The 11493-nt window shown below is 37.2% G+C and overlaps 1 non-coding gene across 1 annotated transcript; it reads left to right on the top strand.

Moving 5' to 3' along the window:
• The first annotated feature begins 5425 nt into the window (after positions 1 to 5425).
• On the top strand, positions 5426 to 5497 carry TRNAE-CUC. Its single transcript has one exon. It is a non-coding gene; the product is annotated as a tRNA-Glu (tRNA).
• The last annotated feature ends 5996 nt before the right edge of the window (positions 5498 to 11493 follow it).

The following is an 11493-nucleotide window of genomic DNA, read 5'->3' as shown; positions in this document are numbered from 1 at the left end:
TTACTGAAACATTGAAATTTATCTAAAAGATCTCATTAGTTGGGATTAAAGAGGATTTTCTTGTTTCCTATTTCTACTACACCTTTCCATATTTTCATGAACTTCTAAAAATGTTTCCTAATTAATACATGTAGAGACATGGAGTCCATCACATGGAATGAGAACCTGATCAAATGCCATGCAATGGTATCATTGAGAAAGAAATTAAAAATGAGTCCTGTGAATGATGGAGCCTGCTGCCCTGCAGGGAAAAAAAAAAAAAAAAAAAAAAAAAAAAGAAAAAAAAACCAAACCAAACATGTTTTATTATCTGAGTTAAATGCCTATCCAATTTATCCTAAGACAACTGAAAAGAAGTGTCCAGAGAGTGTCCAGAGCTGCTCTCCTCTCTGATGGTATGGTAGGATGCATGCAGGGTTTATGGCCTTATGTCAGGGAGCACTCACTGACTTCCTCAACGGCAATCTCACAAACATGTGTGTAGTATCTGTCTGTACTGGAACATCTTCAAAGTGCCAAGTAACTCTCAACCTTGCTCGAGAAAAAGACTACTGGCACCATCTCCCTGTCCTGTGTTCCTGGGACTTGAGTAACAAACTAACAAGACATAACTAGATGCCAGATTTTAGTTCATAATACAACCCTGGTACAGCAGTGTTGTTAATCAGGACACAAGCTTTGAGAAATTCTTTATTAGGCTATTAGGTCACTGCTAATGCTATTTGCATAACACGTCTTTCTGTTGTTAAATTAAATATACCCTTAATGGATGGGATTGACATCCCAGAAGGAAAATGTTGCTTATAGTTGTTGAAAGAGACTTCAGACCTCATTTTGTTTCTGGGGAAAAAATGCTAGATAAATTGGTGCTACTTCAGTTGTCCTCTGGGGATATAATGTCCTCTAATAAGTAATATGGGACCTAGATAACAGCAAGCACCTTTTCTGAAGAGAAAATACAGAAATATGTTATAAATCAAAGACAAGAGTGTAAAAGAGAAAGGTGCTTTCAGTTTGAGAAAATTGAAAGGAGGGCAAGATATCAATGAAAGCACTATCTAGGAGTGGATAGCAGAGCTTAATGAAAAAATACTGTCTTCAAACAGCCCTGTCTGGAAACCTAAGAAAAGTGTAAATATGAAGAAGGGGAAGAAACCTTTAAAGTGATCATTGGCAACATTATCTGAAAAAAGCTTTCGAAGCTGAAAAAGAAATATTTTAGAAAGTGAATTTATAAGAGTACGTGGTAACCTACAAAGCTCTGTCATGTTTTTATTTTGAGATTTCTGCTTGAATTCTTTCCCAGATAAATCTCACCTTTCACAAGAGGTGATGACAAGAAAAAACTTCTGCAGAGGAAGAGAGAGGAGCATGGCACAGTGGCTCTGGGGTGCAAGCCATCCTCCATGCCAGGGACACTGCCTGGAACTGGGAAAGGTGGTCTTTTCAAAGCATCTAGACTCCTGTTTCTACCTCCAGTGGTTATCTCTAGGTGAATCTCCAACATATTTCAACCCTTATCAGAGTTCCCATGCTAGAGCTCTTGGATGTTTTCAAATGTGCTCTTTTGCCCTCTCTTTTAATGTCTAAAGGGAGTTTTGTAAATTGTTGGTACGGCAGTCAGCACTTTGGCTTCTGGGAGCAGGTGGTTTCTTCAGAGCTGTCAACAAGCTTTTAGGAGACTTTGCACACCTGTTATTTATCATTTCTGAAGCCACATGCATCTCATCCTCCAGGGTGAGGCTGTACACATGTATGTTTTAAGTTATGTTTAAAAATTAATATGCAACTTGATATTTATAGGAATCTTGACCTTGGAACTTTTCTTGCAGCTGTGTGAGTTTTCCTTACTTAGGGATGATCATCTCTTTTCAAGAAAAGTCATCCCAGTTACCTGAGGAATATTTCCCATATGTCATATTTATAAAAGAAAGAAAGTTAAAAACATCTTATTTCAAGTGGGAAGCAGTGAGTCACAGTGATGACAAAGAGAAATATGATTCATGACACTTGTTCAGGTATTTCAGTTGCTCAAATATCATAGGTAATGATTCATCAATTCTTTACAGATTTCCAAGTCCCTCTAATATTTTGTTCTAACAGCTGCTTTATGATGGCTGTCAGCTTTAAGAATCTTACTCTAAAAACTAGCGAAGTCTTAAAAATATGCACTGAAAAGTTTTACAGAAAGTACAAGCCCCTTGCTTTTGCCAACAATCCCACAACTTCTCAAACAAAATTACCGACATTTTTGCCTAGATATCTGAAGTGTTCCTTGCTGTTTGGATCAGGAAGTAAAGTGATCTGAGGAACAAAGGGAAAAAGACTGAGTGAGAGGTGGTAATTGAACGCAGAATCTGTATGTGAATTAGGAAGGGCAGTCAGCTGTTACAAGCAGGGCAAAATGGTGGATATGGGTACTATTTACTTTTTTATTGCCTCACGAGAATTATTTCAAACTGTTCATTGATCTTTTAGGAGGCAGGAGGGGTCTCCACAGCACCTGGCTTTCTGTTCTCATTTCCTCTTTGCTTCAGGCTTTTTATGAAATGATCCTTTTGCCCTATAAACTTCCAGTGAATCTAAATATAAAATGAACCAGGCAGAATGTAACATTCAGCCCCCCTTGACTACTCACTGCCAGGAATTTGCCTCTGTGTTCAGAGATTTAATAGCAGAGCTATTGCTCATGTAGCATCTACAACAATAGCAATCGTGGCAATAGCGATCTCATTGCTAATTTCATTTTTGTGACTGTATGGATGAGCCTCTCTCTTGCAGCATTTACTATTTCAGTAATAATGAGACTATTTCTTCTAAATGTATAGAATATATTTTATGAAGCATTTGTCTTTCTTTTTTATCCTTCTGTGGAGCTGCATTCTCATTCACAGTATTTAGCAATTCATAAGTCTAGTATTTCTGTCTAAAATAATATTTTCATATATTTGAATCACAATGTTACAGTCCACTGACATTATCTCTTAATGTCTATTCTGTGGACTGTTTTAGTACAGATTATCTATTTTCCTGCCACGTTTCCAACCCTGAATTTCAGTAGTCATTGTGGTTAGGATGCTTGACTTAGAAATGGCCCCTTTTCTATATACAACACTCTTACCTGTTCACTTTCCAGAAATGTATCTTCTGACTTTCTTCTCTGCTTTCACATAGTTTATTCCTGTTCACATTAGGTTTTGTTTTAATCTTTATTTCTCTGACATTTTCAGCCCTTTTTTCCAGGTTTGCCTGTCTACCCACCCTGGTCTCTTACCACATAGAAATGTAAGACCCTATGGTCTAGAGGGGCTGATTCCTCTTGCTCTTCACTGAAAAAATGTTTGCATGGTGCAATGCAAGACATTGCAGTGCAGGAAAGTGTGTAATCACATTCCTTTATAGCATGGTACCACATCATATTTTCTTCCAAGGGTAGGAAGCCATTTAAAGAGTTGTCCAAAGACTGCAGTTCTCATGTTCTGAGGAAGGGCTTCCTGAAGTGCTGGGTGAGGGGTGGAATGCCACCGAAGGATTGTGTGTGGATGGAGCCTACTCACTGTCGAGGGGTGCTCCTGACAGTTACTTGTTAAAGTTCTTTCAGTACCTAATGAGCATGTATAAACTGAGGGGTTTAGAAAGTGATGATTTCCTGAATTCAAAGGATTTCCAACAAGCAGTAGCATAAACCCTTGTTGTTCCTCAGTCAGCTAGGCTGATCACCTGTATCACACACCACATACTACTTTACTGGGTCCAATGGCCTTTGTGTTTTGAATAGCACATCTTCAAAGCAAATTGCACTGCTTTTATTTAAGGATGAGGAGAGTTTAGGAGATGATGGATTTTCTAAGCAGTTTATTCAGGAAATAATCTTTTGGAGTGTTACTGTGTTTAGTAGCTTATTTCTTATCAGAATTTATCTGATTCAATTTCTTAGATTTTTTATACCTTTTTCACTAAATAAAAGACTATGTACTCCCCTCTGTTTTCTCCTTGTGAAGGTATCATACTCTGTAATCAAATAATTCGTCAATCTTCCCCATTAATAAGCTAACCAGATTTAAGCATTAAGCTTTTAACAGCAACATGTTTTCTCCAGAAAATAGAATAAGTACTGTGGTTATCGTCAGAGTTCTCTTGAGGCTTCTAAGCCCCACTATGAATGCAGCCACCAAAACTGCATGCTGTATTTCAATACTAGCCTCACCTATGTTTCACACAGGGATAAAATTACTTTTACTTCATGGATTAAAGCGTTCAAACAGTCCTTTTTCACTAATACATGTCACTCAGAGGTATTAATTAGGTTGTTTCCTCCACTGAGAATTTTAATGCTTTACAGAACCTCTGCTTTCCAGGGTACAGCACTGCATTCTGTTGGTATATTCCATCTATTAAGAGAGATTGTGTTGTGTGGCTTCCCTGCCTTCAGTATTATTTACCAATTTCTCAAACCCACTAAATTTTAGCAGAAGCACTTTTTCTCCTTGCTTTGTAATTTCCATTGTTAGACATCACAGGAGAATAGTGGGGCCCTGCACAAATCCCTCATTAAAAGTTTCCTGGACTGATGACATTAATAACATGATTTCTTCTTCATATGCTACTCAGAAGTGCTTATCAAGTAACTTGCTCTGGTTTTTAGTTTATAGAACATTGCACTGGTTTTGTTATTGAACCGTAAGTGATCTGTGAATGCTTGAATATTCCCTGTATTATTAATAATTACAAAGCAAGGGTATGTTAAGGGCCCTACATAACATTGTTTTGCCTTTATACCCTTTCTATCTTTCCTAAACAACTTACATTTGACTTTTGTTTTGAGTGTAGAGAGTTTTCCCCAAGCTTTTACTACTGTGGCTTAACAGTGTGTTTTTGATTCCTGAGAAGGTAAATTTTCTGTTAATCTTACACATTTCATGTCTTCATATCGCTACAAATCATTGTGCACTCAATTAGATGGGTGGTTTTTTTCTTTGTTTATCATTAGTAATCCCTTCATTCCATCTCTTACCTGTCTAAGAGGCTTCTTTCCTGAGTAAAATAGCCCCTTGTTCCAACAAGTCACATCTATGCTAGTAACAACTTGTCATTAATCTTCTCCTGCCCACCAGCCAAGGACAAGTAGAGAGGTAGCATCCACCTGGCCTTTCTTCCAAAGCCAACTATACCCCACAAAGTCCCCTGTCTTTGGTACAGTCAATGACATGGGTTTGTTATTCGACTCTTTTCCCATCAGTCCTGCAGTTGCATTTCACATTTTTGTGCCAGAAAGTCAACTCACTATCCTGCTGCAATGAAGGCCCTTGTTTGCATTGCATTCACAAGTAGATGCCAATGATTTTTATTATCTCACAGTGTCTGGAAGGATTATTAGTGGTGGCTTGTTATATACTGAAAGGTTCCCTATAATTTTTTGGGGGGCCCCCTGGTGGTCTAGTGGTTAGGATGTGGCGCTCTCACCGCTGTGGCCCGGGTTCGATTCCCGGTCAGGGGACTTCCCCGGGCAGATGGAGCTCGTCAGCCCTGTAAGGCCATCCATCTAAGAGAAGGTCACTCTAAACAAACCTACATCCTGAGGACCTCACTGCCACTGTCCAAGCTTGCTCGGCCCCAGCAGATGAACCTCAGGATTAAGGGGTGGGCTCAGTTCAGCGCACACTGTGTCTCACCTAAAAAATCCACTGCGCAGGCTCAAAGGGTAATGACCTTTCCCAAATCTTCGCTCGCAAAGACTGGCCATGACAGCCCCAGCCCTATAATTTTTATATGTTTTATAAAAAATAAGACATAGCACAAACCATAACATAGAGAGAGACCTGTGTAATTGAAACTGGTCTTAGAAGGAAATCACCAGACAGCTGTGTCTAGTTAGTGCTGTCAACTCCCCATAAAACACATACTCCATAAACTGTAACTTAGTATGATACTATTAAATCTACATTTATTTGTCATGCACAGCCTTCTTCCAAACAATTAATTTCCTCTTGTTAATACAAAGTTTTGAAGAATCTGGAAATAGTTGATATCTAAAATGAGATGGGAAACCTGGGTGCCAACTGTTTTTGTGTTTCCAAAGGGGAGATATGTCCCAAATCATTCTTGCTTATATTTAGCATAGATGAAACTTAAGGAAGAGTAGTACAAAAGCAGAAAACCGTATGAATTGTTCTGTCTTTAAGGGCTAGGTGTTTACATTTTATTCTTGTAATGAAGAAGAATATTTTTTAAAAGGAACATATTTTCTGCTTTCGATTTTTTGTAGGAGTGTGTTTTCTGGAATGTTAATATAATTTTAGCATTTTCATGGTTTTCAGTTTTTCTAGTATACACAAGAACATATACTCTCCTTTAGGTACTTCTAGGATTTAAATGTTTTCATGGAAATTAGTGTATCATACCTTGCTGAGACATGATGTGTGAATTCCACCTTTTTGATAATTGACTAAATCATTTCAGCTGGCTTAAATCACTGGAAGGCCTTGAAATATGTTCTTTCTTACTGAAATCAGAAGAAATTTCTCTATTCGTTTCAACTGAGCTACAACATGTACTGGTCTTCAACTAAGTGGTTGGGCTTTTCCTTGGACACAAAGAATATCTGTAAAAAAAAACAGCTGAAGGATAAACCCCTTTTACATAGAAAAAGATTTTCCTATCTCTTCAGTCAAAGCCAGGCTGATACTTTCTTCAGTTTATTGTAGGAGGTTTTGTTTGGGCATCTCTTCATTATAAATTACTTTGCTAAGATGTCAAAATAAATGTAATTCATGAAATTATTTAAGCCCTAGGAACGTCATTATGTTTAGAAAAGATGTGCTGTAAATTGACCTTTTTTAAAAAACACTTGCTGTCTCAGAAAATCTGCTTGTATAAATATTTTAACTGAGAACATCCTTTATTATTGCCTTTTGACATGAGCTGCCAGGTGGTGAATCTATTTATATTTTAGTTTGCTTTAATTTCATTTTATTCATTGGTTTGTTGATTAAATTTCATATGAAAAATTCAAGAAAGTGCAGACAATAATAGTAAATATCAATTATGTAACCTCTCAGATGAGCCTGTTCAACAGAATTGCTAAAAACCCATCTATTTTCTCCATACCAAGCAGTAATTTCTTTTAAATATTATGCAACATATGAATAAATTGCATTAGTATAGTGTAATAGAGCTGTAACTTCAAAGACAAAACCAGAGATTAGGGGAGAAAATGGACTGGTAGTTCTAGATCAGCTGTGAAAGGAATAAATGGAAATACAGTTTAACTTTACATCACAAATGCATCTGCTACTAAAGCTCAGCAACAAAACACCTAACTCATATGAATTGGACCACTAAATTCTGATTCAGTTCTCACTCTGAAACACTGTTCTGTCAACAGCGTTAATATCCGAAGCATATTGTAACAGCTTTTGCCTGTATGATTTTAGAACAATGCTTCAAAAAACTACCCAGACCATCACAGACTAAAACAGGAACACCTCAAATGAACTTATCAAGATCTTTTCTCGAGAGGTGAATATACAAAGACTTAGGCCTATAGAGCCTTTTAAACAAAATGAAGAAAATAATGCCTGAAAATAGCATGAGCAATACTAAATACTGTATTATATAAGGAAGATAGCCATACAACTCAGCCATCCTGTTTTCCATACATTTTTCTCTTTTTCAGTAACCTTTTGGTAAGATTGCAGAGGTATGACATCAATGAGAATCACCTTAATACAATTATTTCACTTTCAAGATATGGTAGGGTGTTTTTAAGGACACCGTATGTAGAATATGGAATGTATGTGTAAACTAATATATATATATAGGAGATAAAAGGATGCTTAAGCTCTTAATGAATGTGTTCCAGGGGAAATAAGCAGAAAAGGCAAGTGCAGCAGTTTGGATCTGAAGTGATGTGTTGTTCAGAGCCCGCCCCATTGCTCTGTCTCAAAAGGAGTCCCAGACCTCGGGCACAATGGTTGAAGCAAGACCTGGTTTACACTGTCATCAGCCTTTGGCTTTCTGCCCAATCCTAAAAGTACAAGTTGCCAAAGGTACAAAACAAAACTCAATACATTAGGCAGATTTTTTTAACCCCTAACTTTTGTTAAAGTATCAAAAAATGAATGTTTTCATATGGTAGAACTGCCCTCACAGACTGTTGTGAACATCTCAGGTGGTTAAAGAGTTTGAAAGATACTGATTGTCTGTCTTACTCTTACCATTTTAATAAAAAGCAGTGTCCAACAAGACCAATAGGATGAAAATATCCTGGTTTTAAACAAAAATCATCCTTTTGTTTTGGCTTGATTTTTGTTTAAAAAGCTAGTAGATAATCTTACAAGCCTTAATCTAATGTTCACAGAGTCAGAAGTGGGCCAATTTAAGATACTTCCGAAGTTACTTTCTTGGAGGCAAATTCATCCTTATTATACACCTCATCATTAGTTTAAGTGGAATTATTCTTAAGAGTAAAACCAGGAAGAGTTTCATACTCTTTCAGTGCCTGGAAAAAATAAAATAGACCTTACTGTATGGCAGTAGTATGTTATAATTGGCAGTCATATGTCATTTCATACTCAGGTATGACTATTAATTCATCTATAAACAGTACTTTCTTAAAACTATTGTGTTCTTTAAATATTTGTGATACCTGAAATATATATATATAAATTACATTAGTTTTATATGATTTGTCAACATTACAAATCTTCAGCTTTCATAATTGGTTGTAGTACCTAATTTTTCTCATATTAATATACATGCAAATCGCTGGACTGAATTACATTACTAGGGCTAGTGGGTTATGAAGCACAATTATATTTTATAGATTGCATGTTATGAGAGTAATGCAAAATCAGCCTCCAGATCAGTTCTTTTTTTTAAATGTCTTCAACTGTTCTTTGAAATCGAGGGTTTTTTTCTGAAAAGTAATTGTAGTCATATGTGAGCTTGAGATATTTCTATCTTTTCTTCTTTGGGTGTTTCTTTTACTAAATACGATGTATTTAAGCTTTTAAAAGCAATGAGTCTCTTTTCATTGCATTTGTGTAAAGGCTGGCATGATGAGGAGCTTCCTGTATTCCAAGAATACAGCATATGTCCAAGGCTGAAATATGATCACATTGAGCCAAGGCTTTTCTTATGTTTTTGTAAAAGTTTTTCTCAGTCATTACTTTGCTATCTTGACATTGACTATTTGCACTTGAACTTTTTGTAAGCTGTATGGGGAATTTTATCTCATCCTGTTCTCTCTACATTTCTCTTCTAAATATTTATACTAAAAATGAGCTAAATAAACAGAATTGCTTCCCAACCCCCAGGAACCTTTCTAGTGACTTTTCATCTCTTCTTTCTTCCTGCTGGACTGAAACACAAAAAGATGACTGTAGAATTTTCAAGCTGTGATGAAGCTGTTGCAGTTTTGAGGTTGTCCTCTACAAGGAAAGAAATCCATTGATAAATTGTGCTTGTGTCATTTGACTAGCCATTATCATTATGCATAAATTCCTCCTTTGAAAAAATAATTTGATAATCTATCAAAGAACTGGATGTGAAAATTGCTCTTCAGCAAGTTGACAGATAGGTTGAAGCTGCTAATTGACCTGTGATGTAGGTAGTCCTGCAGTTTCTTAATGGAGCTGCTAATTGCAAGATATTTAGGCTTAAAACCCAGACAGTATTTTAGAAAACATTCTTTAGTTTAAAGCTTTTTTTTTTTTTTGCATTCTTGCCTACTTGAAATGGAGTTTATTCTGTTTTCCTTTCCCTGGACATCTCAAACACCGAAATGTGAAAGGCAGAGCAGAAGAAAAATGCTGGATGTCTACATTCTTGAAAAAGTTTCAACTGTGCATTTTGCATAAATGGAGTCTCTGCATCCAACCTGCACTGTATAGAATGTATGAAGAGTTGTTAGAAGATCCTGTAAGATGATGTGGATTCAGCTCTTAACCAAAATTAGTCAGTGGGCAGACAGTGGTTTGCCATCTATATCATATGGGCTACCACTACTGTCAGTGTGGCCCATTGCTTGGGTAAGTTCAGTCTGCAGATGAAAAGAAACCAAGCATTTACAGTGAATCTTCAGTTTATGCTGGAAGTCAAGGAGAGAGCTCTGTGGGAGGTTGTGGCCATAACACCCTTTCTCTGTGTGCAAATATAAATCTCTACATCAATCAACTCAGCATATAGGTTCAGGAATTTTCACCGACTATAGTTTGCCACATGGGAGAGGCATTTGTGGATAAGTGGCTGCCATTTTTAGTTGTCCAAAAAGCTGTCCTGTTACAGATGTGGTAGACACTTCCCAGTCAGGCTGCAATGTTGCACTATAACATCTGGACATCCCCAAAAGTCCCCAGCTCACATGGATTGCTGCAGAATATCCCACACCCCTCTAATCATGCAAGGGGAACTTTTCCTTAACAACAACACTTCTATATGTAACGAGAAACTAATTTCTGTGTTGCACACATAATTTATTCTGGAGACGGGATGTGAAAATGATTCACACATGTCAGAGATTAGTTAAAACCCTTCTAGAAAATATTTGAACCTGCAGTAAAGAAAGCAGTAAAACAACTTTTGGAGAATAAAGCACAACCTGTATTTCTGTAGATAATGTAACCCAAAATGCTTTTTTGTCCTTGGGATATAAGTCACGGACTGCAGCAGTGATGCTGACACACCAATTTTGAGCAACTCCCACAGCATTTTGACAGTCCCAGAGCACAGGTTTTCACATGAAATATAGTTGCTCCATCTGCTACTCCCCTGGCATGAGATGCTCTTCTTGCTTTCTTGCCAGTGTGGTGGGAGAAACACTCCTACTCACACTAGCTATAAAATACACATACCATAATTGTTTTTCTGTTATTGCTGCTCCTTTTCTTTGTTGCTTTACTCATCATCTTTGTCATTTCCCCTCCACTTTCTATTGCCTTATCTCCTAACTTGTACTGCCATCAGTCTGGAAGAACTTTGGACAGAAGCACTCTGCTGAAAACCACCTGTGCCTTTCCTGCCTTTGTCTGTCTTTGTTCACAGTAAGGAATAGGTCATTCCTGCAACACTGTATGCTGATGGGCAGCAATATACAAAAAGCTGTCTAGAGCCTGTAGACTCCTTCAGTTGCACTTTGTCTCAAGCATTGCTGTTCTAGACATCTTGCAGCGAGAGTTTTGATATCAAAGCTGTCTCACCTTCACAAAACATGATATTCAGGCTTGTCTTTCCTGTAAATTGCACAATCTGATTGATGTATTCAAGCCTTTCAAATATAGCTCTACCCATAATAGTAGCAGAACTCTTCCTGTTGAGAAGTATCAAGTATTACAAGCTGATGCACATTTTAGTTGAATAGCCAACTTCAGTTGCTTATTCTGTTATTCATCCAAAGCTATTCTGATTTCACTGGCTCATTTTTTGCTATTCATCTCTGAATCTGTCTCCAATTAGACTTCAGTGAACCAAGCAACTCAGAACATCATACAAAGC

This window comes from Pipra filicauda, unplaced genomic scaffold (assembly GCF_003945595.2).
Source record: "Pipra filicauda isolate LSUMZ 115617 unplaced genomic scaffold, ASM394559v2 scaffold81_size6448238_pilon, whole genome shotgun sequence".
NCBI classification, from domain to species: Eukaryota; Metazoa; Chordata; class Aves; order Passeriformes; family Pipridae; genus Pipra; species Pipra filicauda.
Note: the sequence above shows the minus strand (reverse complement) of the source record. Positions and strands in the feature narration are given on the sequence as shown.